Source organism: Pan paniscus, chromosome 1 (assembly GCF_029289425.2).
Source record: "Pan paniscus chromosome 1, NHGRI_mPanPan1-v2.0_pri, whole genome shotgun sequence".
NCBI lineage: Eukaryota > Metazoa > Chordata > Mammalia > Primates > Hominidae > Pan > Pan paniscus.
In genome coordinates, this window is record NC_073249.2 from 148891647 (window position 1) to 148905119 (window position 13473).

At 38.2% G+C, this 13473-nt stretch overlaps 1 protein-coding gene across 2 annotated transcripts in view; it reads right to left on the bottom strand.

The window, feature by feature from the left end:
* Positions 1-13473, bottom strand: part of DNAJB4 (DnaJ heat shock protein family (Hsp40) member B4) — a 42549-nt gene that overhangs the window by 23949 nt on the left and 5127 nt on the right. The window lies entirely within an intron of this gene.

Below are 13473 nucleotides of genomic sequence, written 5' to 3' on the forward strand. Positions count from 1 at the left end.
TGATAGATTTTGAAAGAGAAAGGGAGAATTTGCAATTTGGATCAGGAACACTAAGTCAAGAAGCAAAAGAGCATAAAATGTATTTGATACAGCAAAAATACTGGTGAGATTAATGCATGCAAATTAGGAAGGCTTGCCCTGGGAAGCTGGCAGAAAATAAGTTACCGTCAGATTGTTCGAAGTTTTTTTTATGGAGACAGGGTTTTACTGTCACTGAGGCTGGAGTGCAGTGGCATTGTCACAGATCGCTGCAGCCATGATCTCTCCTGGGCTCAGCCTCCCAAGTAACTGGTATTACAGGCTCACACCACCACCACATCTTGCTAATATATATATATATATATATATATATATATATATATATATATATATATATATTTTTTTTTTTTTGTAGAGACAGGTTCTCACTATGTCTCCCAGGCTGGTCTCAAACAATCCTCCCGTCTCAACCTCCCAGTGTTGGGATTACAGGCGTGAGCAACTGCACCCAGCTGGAAGTTTTTAATGTCACACTTGATGACTGCTCTTTCATGCTCTTCAAAAAGCACTAATTCAATAGTTTGGTCTTTGAAAAAAAATTACTTGAAGAGGTTGCTTCATTTCTTAAGTGTCCATTTATTCCCAAACCAGTGAAATTACTTTTCTGGTTGTCAGTAAGGTAAAGGTTTAACAAAGTTTCATTAATAATCTGTAAGCTTCCTGGCCAGGCGCTGTGGTTCACGCCTGTGGTTCCGGCTACTCTAGAGGATCACTTGAGACCAGGAGATCAAGGTTGCAGTGAGCCGTGATCGCAGTCCACCCGGGTGACAGAGGGAGATCCTGTCTCAAATAATAATAATTTGTAAGCCTCCAAGAGCACCAACATAAGATGGCAAACTAACTTAAAATGGTTGGTAGGAAGAATAATTTTAGTCATAATTCTCTGTGGACTATTGTCAGTATCATCAAAATTTCCATTTTATCGCTACAGTAATATTAGTAATTCCCCAAGTTTTCAAATGTTGATACTGTGTCATGGCTTGGTTTTATAATACTTTCCCTGAAGCACTATAATATATACATTTAATTTTTTTGTCTAGTGGTCTTTAAAACAAGATTTTAAATTGTTTAAAAAATTAAAAAGTACATACCTTTCAAAAAACAAGAAAATAAAATTGCTTTAAATGTATAGAAATTACTAGATTTGGAGACACCCAGGGGATCAGACATATTTTATACTTAAAAAAATAAATCAGCCAGGTGCAGTAGCTCACACCTATAATCCCAGCACTTTAGAAGCACGAGGTGAGAGGATCACTTGAGCCCAGGAGTTTGAGACTAGCCTGGGTAACGAAGTGAGAATTCCACCCCTACAAAAAATTTACAAATCAGCCAGGCATGGTGGCATGTGCCTGTAGTCCCAGCTACTCAGGAGGCTCAGGCAGGGGGATGGCTTGGGTCCAGGAGGTCAAGGCTGCAGGTGAGCCGTGATCATGCCACTGTATTCAAACCTGAGTGACACAATAAGACCCTGTATCCAAAAAATATATATATCATTTCCTTTTTGGGGGAGTATAGAACTAACTTATTCTAACTGGGATGAATAAAATATTCAAGCAACAACTAGCCCTTCTTTGTTACCCTCTTTTACAATAAGTCCTTGAAAGCTTGCTAATGACTAGTGAATGTACAGCGAGCTAATATACTTTTCTGGCCTTTTGAAATAATTTAAAGAGTTCTTTTTTTTGTTTTGTTTTGTTTTTTGAGACAGAATCTCACTCTGTTGCCCAGGGTGGAGTGCAATGGCACAGTCTGGGCTCACTGTAACCTCCGCCTCCCGGGTTCAAGTGATTCTCCTATTTCAGCCTCCCAAGTAGCTGGGACTACAGGCATGTGCCACCACACCCAGCTAATTTAAAATAAAGTGTTCTTTACACTGATTTTAAACACTGAGTTAGGCCCAGGGTGATAGCTCACACTTGTAATCCCAGTATTTTAGGAAGCCAAGGCAAAAGGATCACTTGAGTCTAGGAGTTCAAGACCAGCTGAGCAACATAGTGAGACCTCGTATCTACAAAAAATAAAACAGATTAGCCAGATGTAGTGGCATGCACCTGTAGTCCTAGCTACTTGGGAGGCTGAGGCAGGAGGATCACTTGAGCCCAGGGAGATGAGGCTGCAATAAGCCATGATCACGACACCACTGCACTTCAAGCCTGGGCAACAGAGCAAGACTGTCTCAAAACCAAAAACACTGTATTAGCCAAAAAATTTTAAAAAGAGCTAGAGTTTCTACATCATTTTAAATGGGTCTTGATAAACTAATATTTCATTATAACACTTTGCCTGTGTTGAAAGATCACACTATTTAGACCAGTGCTGTCCAACAGAAATATAAAGCAAGCTACAAATGCAAGCCACATTTCCAGAAACCATATTTTTTAAAGTAAAAAGAAACGTGAAATTAATTTTAATAATGTATTTTATTTAACCTAGTAAATCCAAAATATTATCATTGCAGCATATAATCAAAATACAAATTATCAATGAAATACTTTACATTCTCTATTTTTTGTACTAAATATTTGAAATACAGCATGTATTTTACACTTTGACCTCAATTCAGATAGGTACATTTCAGTAGCTTAAGAGCCTCATGTGGCTAGTGGCTACTGTGTTGGACAGTGCAGATCTAGTGGTTCCTTCTAGTCAGCAGTACTATAATCCAATTTTTCAGAAATCTCAGCCTGTGAATCTCAGCCCAAGTATACCACACATACATACCTCTCACATGCACATTTAGGGTAAATAAAGTCTTAACAGGTGGACTCTATTTTACTTATAAAATAGTACTACATTGTTCATCTATATAAACGATATGATAATTTTTTTCAAAATAATACTTTACACTTAAGGTAGTAGGAATGTATTTACACATGCTCAGTTGACATACACTTTCACAATGTTTAATTGTAAAAGCAACACTTGGAAATGAGGAATCTACGTGATTTTCACTTTTATCTTTTCTAAAATGTCTCTTCTCATACTCTTTTCTTATATGTGGCCTGAGATGTCATCTTAATTGGCTCATTAGAAAAATGAGAGTAGTTAAAAAAAAAAAAAGAGAGAGAGTAGTTTAAGGAGTACACAGAAAAAAAATGTCTGTAGCCCAAGAGGAGGAGAGGATATGTAGCTGTTTCATTGAATTATTAGGCTCTTAGCCAAGACTGCAACAAACTGATTATTTAGCAAGTTTGCTTAGCTAATTGTTTACAATTCTCAAATAATTTTTTTCTTTTTCTTTTTTTTTTTTTTTGAGACAGTCTTGCTCTGTCACCCAGGCTAGAGTGCAGTGGTTTCATTATGGCTCACTGCAGTCTCAGCCTCCAGGGCTCAAGTAGTCCTCCCAACTCAGCCTCCCAAATAGCTGGGACTACAGGCATGTGCTACCATGTCTAGCTATTTTTTCTTTTGTAGAGATAGGGTCTCCCTATTTTGCTCAGGCTAGTCTTGAACTCCTGGGCTCAAGCTATCTTCCCACCTCCGCCTCCCAAAGTGTTAGGATTACAGGTGTGAGCCATTGTGCCTGGCCTCTCAAATGATTTAATTTAAATCAGTACCAAACTTTAACTATGAATTAACTTTATCGTATACTGCATCCATTAAAACATAATCATGAAACCACTGCTACCATGGAGACTTAACTATGATTCGAAGACTTTAATAATGGCTACCAAATATAAGTATTAGAACATTTATATAAATAAGCCCGTATGTCCTATAGTATTTACCAACTACTATAAAATTCAGCCATTGACTACCTAATTCCAAATGCATAAGCTTGAACTATTATAATTGTCTAAAGAAGGATATTTAGAGAAAAAATAGATCTCTAAAATAAATTAACTGTAAATGGATGGGTTTTAATGTTCAAGTTATTAATATTTCAAAAATATAAAGTTTTTGTTATCTAGGTCAAATCAGCATATCAAGCCAACCATTACTGAGACCCCACTGTGCTATACTGTTACATGTAACATGAAGGATAAAACAGTATAATACATAGTCCCTACCCTTAAGGAGTTTATACTATAAATAGGTCAGGCATGGTGGCTCATGCCTATATCCCAGCACCTTAGAAGGCCAAGGAGGGCGGATCAATTGAGGTCAGGAGTTCGAGACCAGCCTGGCCAACGTGGTGAAACCCTATCTCTACTAAAAATACAAAAAAATTAGCCAGATGTGGTGGCACACACTTGTAGTCCCAGCTACTTGGGAGGCTGAGGCAGGAGAATTGTTTAAACCCGGGAGGTGGAGGTTCAGTGAGTCAAGGTTGTTCCACTGCACTCCAGCCTGGGTGACAGAGCGAGACTCGATCTCAAAAAAGAAAAAAAATAAAAGAAAAAGGAGTTTATACTATAACTATATAAAGTAATACCTACTGTCTATTGTTGCTTTTGCCAGACAGCGGTAGAGTTGAGTAGCTGCAGCAGAGACTGTATGGCCCACAAGGCCTAAAATAGTTACCGTCTGGCCCTTACCAGGAAATGTTTGCCAACTTCTGCTTTATACAAATTATTCTTTGCTGGAGGGAGAGCAAAGTCTAAATAAAGCACTAAACATGATAAAATTTTATTGCATCTGGCAAACTTTAAAAACTATAGTTTTTACAATAAACACTCAGAAATAGGCCGGGCGCGGTGGCTCAAGCCTATAATCCTAGCACTTTGGGAGGCTGAGGCGGACAGATCACCTGAGGTCAGGAGTTCGAGACCACCCTGGCCAACATGGTGAAACCCTATCTCTACTAAAAATACAAAAATTAGCCAGGTGTGGTAGCACATGCCTGTAATTCCAGCTACTTGGGAGGCTGAAGCAGGATAATCACTTGAACCCGGGAGGCAGAGGTTGTAGTGACTGAGATCGCACCATTGCATTCCAGCCTGGGCAACAGAGACTCTGTCTCAAAAAAAAAGAATAAAGGTCAACCTGTTTTTGCTTGTCTGATGGTAAAATAAAACTTATACGCTGATTCTCAACCTGGACATGACTGCTAAAGGGAATATATTAGAATATTTAAAGTGTGAGGTGAGATGCTTATCAAAAAGGGTGGCATGTGTTTTAAAAGGCAGAGAAAGACTGTTTAATAATCATACCTCTGTATTGTTCCCCTTGACCATTCCCATCTAATTCATCGGTCCTGGTCATAAATGATAATGGCTATTTCCCAAAATGAAATTTACCCTGAAGTAGTTGATTCTCATTTGTTATGTTCTATAAAACCCATAGTTATGTTCTATAAAACATTTGCCATGGTTATGTTCTATAAAATCATCCCAAATGCTAAATTAGAGAATAGTGAGTCACTGCCCCTAAGGAAAATACAGTGTTAGGTTCCTGCCAGGCTCTGGTCATATTTTCATCAACTGGTCAATACATAACCTCTTCTATGTGTATTTCTGTTAAAGATACCTTAATAATATATATTGTTGATTCACTGACATTGAACTGATAGCCAACAGAACTATGACTCATGCCTGAATGAAGCTTACCTAACACCTGAATTTTCTCTGTAAGGCACATCACAGCCTTCTTGTGCTTAGCAACACTAGACAGCACTTTAGCACTATGCTTAGAGGCCATTTTAAATAGTAAAGTCACCAATAAAAAAAAAAGAAAGCACAAAAATACAAAAATGTGGCACTAAATGGACCATGAAAAGGAGACTTGTTTAAAAGTATGAGAGCTGAAACATGAGGGCAGACCACTGACTTGTTTAACCTCAGCTAGTTCATTTTTTGTGTGTGTGGAGATGGTGGGAGGGGTTGCACTATGTTGCCCAGGCTGGTCTTGAACTCCTGGCCTCAAGCAATCCTTCTGCCTCAGCCTCCCAAGGTGGTGGGATTACAGATGTGAGCCTCTGTGCAAAGCTCAGCTAGTTCTTAAATATTTTGCCACTCTGAACATGCATATGTCTAAAAATGACCTTGAAAGCATTTCAAGTATTGCTTTTGGGGTTACAAATACATTTCGGTGAGTAGGCAAATTCATAAATACAGAACTGACAAATAATGAGAATCAACTGTATAATAATATCATTACTGAGAATCTTCTGCATTAACCATAATCAGTTAAAAAATTGTCTTTGAACAACGGTAACATTAATGGAGTACACAGGCACCAAAGTTAATACCTTTGAAGGGATATTTGTTATATATAAAGCAAATAGGGCATGTGTGTAGGTGTATTTCCCTCTTCCCTATTCCAGGAGCCCTTCACCTAGCTTACTTCTGCTTTGAGACTCACCCTGTAGTTGGGCTTCTGTGAAGCCCAAACTTGGGTTAGATTCCCCGGACCTTGAGCTCCTACACTTCCCCCCATATCTCCACTGTATTACACATCACCTTACATAACCATCTGTGTGTTTATGCCTTATCCACTGGATTGTAACCAGTGGGGTCCTGTTTTATTTCTAGAACAAGGTGTTTACAATATATTGCTGTTCAATAAACTTTTACTGAATGAATGAATCACAAAGAGATGAGAAATAACAAGAACCTAAAGTAGGATGACTATGATATAAACAGACCAACAGGTAGGATTAAGTAGTAAGAAACAGCATCTGTATAATTTGCCCATCAGCTGGATGTAGGGAAGAGGAAGGATTTCAGACTGCCCATTTCTGGATTGACAAAGGTGTGCACAGTTGTGCTACTAATGAAAGTATAGAATATAAGAAGAGTACTTTTTAAGTGTAAAGACAAGTTCTACTGTGAACATTCCTGTAACCTTATTAATAACCCCTTCATCTATGCTACTTCAATAGTTGGTAAGTTTTGCTGCATAAGACTGCATTCCTAGTTATCTATTTCTCTGGCTAACTACCTCATTAAAATGTAAGATAATATAAGGTAAAGTTTATTTAATTTTTGACTCTCCAAAAACCAACTCAACAATATTCATTTGAATTGAACGTGGATGAAGACATCCAGGAGATATTCTGAACTGGAGCTTAGAAATATTAGTTGGAGACAAATATTTAGAAAGGATCCTAATGCAAGTGATATTTTATAGTGTGAAGGAGGAACAATTTTTGGAAAGAATCAAAGACAGAACTTTGGGATGACCAGCATTTAAGGGGCACATCAATCAATAGGAGACAATAAAAAAGACAGAAGGAACCATCAGAGATCAACCAGGTGAGAATGCTACGGCAGACACTGCTGGTTACATACCAAAGAACCATTCATATCTTCTTTCTAGCTAACAGATATCTTCTCCCAGAAATAGAGTAATGAACTCAAGGAAGGTGAGAGCATCCCCCAGTCTCTTGGGGATGGCTCAGGGTTGATTTAAATCAATCACAGTAGTATTTCCTTTGCCAGTGATTGTTTAAGGGCAGACATGTGACATGGTTCTAGCCAATGAGATGTAAGAGAGATGTTCTGGGGATTTTCCTCCCTATAAGGAGATATCCACCAAAGAGAAACCCCAGCACTGCATCCTGTTTTTGAATAATGAAATTCTTACAATCCTAAAGGTAGACATCTATGACACAGTGAAAACGGCAGAATACAAAGACAGTAAGAGCCTAACTTGACAGTGTTGCATCTCTAAATCAATCTTGGAACTACCTATCATTGGACTTAAGAGATTCTCTTACTTGGAGCTGAAGGCATCCTGACACCACCAGTGTCCAAAAACCAAAAGACAGAAACTATTTCATGAGGGATATAGAAAAGTAAATAAAGATGATAGAAAAGTATCTGTAAGAGTGAGAATGATTTTGGCTTCAGTAGTAATAGTTAATCCTGGTGAGCCCTCAAAAAAATATTAACCTAAAAACACATGTATCCTCATTTAATCTCTCAGAATTCTATGAGGTAGATAGAATTGTGACCAATAAAAGCTAGAATGTGGTAAATTGAACATTAAGAGGGAAATGAAAATGAAATGGTAAATGTAAATATTTCTAACAAGTTGTCTGAAGGAGATAGACCTGTAATAAGGAAAGGATAAAAGAGGTTTTAAGATAGTCCAGAGAAGAAGAAAACAATATAGAGGAGGATATTTAAAAACATGTAAGACATATAATAAAAGAAATAATTGCTTAAATGACATCTCAAAGAAGATAAAATTTGATATGATTTGATACCAAGAGTACCAGTAGATGAGACGTGAATAAAATTAGAGGTGGGCTCTGAGAGCAAAAGGAAGTAGACGACGACAATTTATAAATTTGAAAGTAAAAGGACTAGGAAGACCAATAAGTTCATACATAGTATCAATACTCTGTTTAAAAAGAGAGGAGTGGGGGGACATCCACTACTAAGGATTCAGAGTAAAGTAGGGTGTTTGATAAGAATGGTGGTAGTTCAGTATGTCAATTATGGAAAATAGGGAAGCAGCTGATCAGAAACAAACAATTACTAAATCCCACTAAGGACCCAGCTGAAACCAGAATGAATGAACATTCATTTACTCACAAATTTTTATTAAGGACCTTTCATATGCCAAGGCACCTTTCTAGGTGCTAGGGATACAGTATGAACAAAAATCCCTGCCTCATTCTCTGTACATTCTAGTGGGGGGAGATACAATAAAAATTTTTAAATACTGTAAGTTGTGTTAGATGGTGATAAAAGCTAAGAAAAATAAAGCAGAAAATGTAAATAAGGAGATTCAAAATTTAGATAGGGTAGCCAGAAATGATTTCAGAGAAAATGATATTAGCACTACAATCTGAAAGTAAAGGAGGAAAGCTATGCATCCATATGGTAGAACTTATTGGATAGAGGGAAATATCAAACACCAAAGCCTAGAAGTGAGGGAATGCAAGGCATCTTTGAGGAACTGCAAGGTGGCTGAGTCAGAATGATAGAGATGGTGAAGGGGTTGAAAGATGGTCAGAGAAATAACAGGTGCAATACAGAGGCTTGTAGGCCACTAAAGACTTTGACTTGCATTCTGAGGGAAGATACAATGCCATTGGAGAGTTTTACGCGAATGATAGGTCACTTTCATTCTTAACAGCGTGGGAAAGACGGTGGGCAAGGGTGAAAGACCAATAAGAACTGATGGGCACAGTGGCTCAGACCTGTAATCCCAGCACTTTGGAATGCTGAGGCAGGAGGATAGCTTGAGGCCACGAGTTTCAGACTAGCCTGGACAATATAACGATACTCTGCCTCTACAAAAGATAAAAAATGTCAGCCAGATATGGTGGCACATGCCTGTAACCCTAGCTACTCAGAAGGCCGAGGCAAGATTGCTTGAGCACAGGAGTTTGAGGTTACAGTGAGCTCTGATTATACACTGCACTCAAGCCTGAGTGACAAAGTGAGACACTGTCTGGGGGGGAAAAATACACACACACACATATATATATAATGTATGCATATATATTATGTATATATATAAAATATTTATGCATATATATGTACATATATAAAATATATATACATATATACATATGGCTTAGGGTGCCAAAGACTAAACAAACTCAAAAAAGGTTAAAGAATTTGGCAAGGTCACTTAAGTAGCAATATACATATATATTCAGGTGGTTTGGACCATGATGTAGCAGTGGAGGTGATGACAAGTGGTGAACTTCTGGATATATCTTAAAGGTAGAGTCAACAGGATTTCCTGGTGAATCAGACAGGGAATGTGAGGAAAAACCAATAAGGACACCAAGGTTTTTCAACTTCAGCAACCACAGAACAGACTTGCTACTTACTAAAATAGAGAGGGGAGAAGGGAGAAACTGAGGAGTTCAATATTGGACATATAAAATAAAGATGCATGGGGCCAGGCACAGTGGCTCAAACTCAGCACTTTGGGAGGCCAAGGCAGAAGGACTGCTTGAGGCCAGGAGTTTGAGACCAGCCTAGGCAACATAGCGAGACCCCCATCTCTACAAAAAATTTAAAAATTAGCCAGGTGTGCTGATGCATGCCTGTAGTCCTAGCTACTCAGGAGGCTGAGGCAGGGGGATCACTTGAGCCCAGGAGCTCAAGGCTGCAGTGAGCTAAGATTGCACCACTGCACTTCACTTTGGGCGACAGAGATCCTGTCTCTTAAAAGAGAAAAATTTGGGAAGAGTGTAGGTGATATTTGAAACCATGAGACTAGAGGAAATTACTAGAATCATAGATGGGGTATAAAAGGGCACAAGGATTGAGTCCTAGCACTCACAAATGCAGTAGTAAGAATAACTATTACTAGGAAAGTGGGGCCTCTCCCTCACCCCTGAGATGAATCCTAATTATTCTAAGCCAGTATGACACTTATAGAGTAAGCCTGTGACTCAACTCTGGTCAGGACAAGGTTAATAAGATTGGCAGTTGTGGGCAGGGGTGGAGGGTAGGGACATTGGTAGCAGAAACTTTCCCCTTCCATTTAACAATCATGACTGCATGACACCTGGAACTGTGGCAACCATTATGCAATCATTAGGGGAGTAAAGTCAAGAAGCTGAGGGTGGTAGAAGGCAAAGATGAAAACATGGGTACCTCATAAATTGTTGAGCTGCTCATCAACCAGCCTTAGAGCCACTCTACCCCTGGATTTTTTATTATTTAAGCCATTTAATAAGGGTTTTCATTACTTGTGGTCAAAAGTATCTGGATACAATAATCTCATTTAATTTTCAAAACAATGCTTAGGGTGACAAGGAGTAAACAAACTCAAAAAAGGTTAAAGAATTTGGCAAGGTCACTGAAGTAGCAAATGGTGATTTGAAGTTCATCCGACTCCAAAGTCAATTTGAACTGATTAAGAGTTGTTGATTTAAAGAATGGACACAACTGAAAGACAAAGGGGAGTGGGAGTTGAGAATTACTGAAGTGACTGGCAAAGAAGGAAAGCCAGCAAGTAAGAGATGGAAAGAAAAGAGAAGGGTCAAAAGACTAGAGGAACGGAAGAAGTACATTAGGAAACAAACTGACAAGAGGTCATCTTGAGGAGAATATCAGACTTGAAGATTTTTATTGTTTGAGTTGTCTGGATGAAGACTAGATGCAGGCTGTGGCCATAAGTAGTGAGGAAATAGCATTTCGAGTAGTTAAGGATTAATGTAGTAATATTTACTACATGGCACACATTATTTTATGCACTTGGGATTCAGTGGTATGTGATCTGAGATGAAGTTCCCGGGCTGTAACCTGGCCAGAAGCTTGAAGTCTTTACCCCAAGATATAAACAGAGCACAAGAATCAGGCTGACAATTGGGATGACAATGACTCACATTCACTAGCTTGTTTCAAATAATTTAACATACACTAGGAAATTAAATGTTTAATGAATGAATGATCTATCTGATCATTCAGCTTCTCCCATTCTGACTCTTCAAACCATTGCTTAATTAGCTACAGAATATTATTGGTTAGACTGATACAAATAATTGTCTGAAAACAATAGGGAGTCTCTGCAAAGTGATCCATGGTTTCAATCCACCTTCACTCACTAGCATGCTCAAGACAAGACGGTGAGATATATGTCTATTTTGTTTACTACTGTATCTCTAGCACTTAGAACAATGCCCAGAATTTTTGTTGAATTGAATAAATGAATAGATTAATTAGGACCTACTAGATGCCAGGCATTATTTTCATCTCAAAGGTAAATAAGATAGCTCCTGCCCTTGACCGTTTACCACTTAAAAGCTCTAACTAGGCCGGGCGCGGTGGCTCATGCCTGTAATCCCAGCACTTTGGGAGGCCGAGGCGGCTGGATCACGAGGTCAGGAGATCGAGACCATCCTGGCTAACACAGTGAAACCCCGTCCCTACTAAAAATACAAAAAAATTTAGCCAGGCGTGGTGGCAGGCGCCTGTAGTCCCAGCTACGCGGGAGGCTGAGGCAGGAGAACGGCGTGAACCCGGGAAGCGGAGCTTGCAGTGAGCCGAGATCGCGCCACTGCACTCCAGCCTGGGCAACAGAGCCAGACTACGTCTCAAGAAAAAAACAACAAAAAAAAAAAAAAAAAAAAAAAAGCTCTAACTAAAACCTCTCAATCTTCATTTATATCAAAGTGCATAGTTAAGGAGCAAGGTTAAAGGTAATATCTGTCCTGGATAAAAGGCGTCTAAAGCTTAATATGCGCTTAAATTTTTTAAAACTACCATTCTTGCTTGAAAAAATAGTATTTATATTATTGCTACAATTAGATAACCTGGCATAAACAATGATTATGATAAACCATAGAAAAATAGTACCTCCAGATATTTCTTATTAAAAAAATTAATTCCTTTTTCTTAAGTACATGTCCCTTCAATTTTTTTTTAAATGAAGTGAGAATATCAGTTAATATGAAGCAACATAAAGGAACAAATGGAATAAGAAGGCAAATTCCAAAGAGATCACTACTATAAATAGAGACATGGAAATGTCAGAACAGAGAAGCAAAGTTCCACTAAAAAACAACAAAATTGTTATACCAAATGAGTTTTATATCTTGTACCCACCCACTTCCAGTTAAGGATTTCACTGGCAAAGATCCTTGATCTTTCAATAACCTATTTTCAGAAGGAAATGTTGTCAGTAAATGTTGTCAGTAAAGGTAGACATCCTGATTACAAAAATTAAGATGTTTTTGGTTCTGTACAGATTCTTCTTCCTCTTGTACCTAAGAAGCAGAAAACCTCCAACCCAAACACCGATGCTTCATATAGAAGACAGTTCACAAAATAAAGAGCACTGGATTAGAAATCTAGTCTTAGCTCTGCAATTAATCTTGGCACTTTGTAGAAGGCACTCAGCAATCTGTGTTATGGTTTCCTCCAATATAAAATGAAACAAATGGGCGAGATTACCTTCAAGGTCTTTCCAAGACTGATATTCTAAGAAAAGTTTGTGTGAAACTACCCTTCAGTGCCATCTGGCCTCAAAGGCCCTCCACATTCATAATCATATGTAGCTTTGTAGGAAAATGATAAGTGGAATAAAGAATTCAACTTGATATTTATTAAACTTTTACCAACATAAAAGCATACTGGGCAAACCAAAGAATAAGACCCGGTCCTTGACCAGCCCTCTTTTATACAGAGGAGGGGAAAAGGGAGAAGACAAAATTTCTGTATTCATAACATTTACTACAATCTAGCCAGGGAAACAAAATTTAATTCACTTTAATTCCTCAAATATTAAATATGTTTTGTGTAAAAGGGTAGTTTTCAAATCTTGATGAGTAGAATCAACTATGATGCTTACTTTCTGGAAAAAAAAAAAAAAAAAAAAGAAAGAAAGAAAGAAATATAGATTCCCCAAAACATGATTCAGTAGGTCCACGTACGGCTAAAAAGCACTCTTGATGATGCTGGTGACCTTTTGTTAAGAAACTCTGCCTTAGTCTAGCTAACAAAAAGTTTGAGTTAGTCCAGTTAAAAGAAAAACTTTCAATTGATTCATGAATAGGACAGATCCCAATTGAAAGTAGTTCAATGACTTAGGGCTGAAGGGATAAGGAGGACTTTCACAGGATGAATGCAGAAA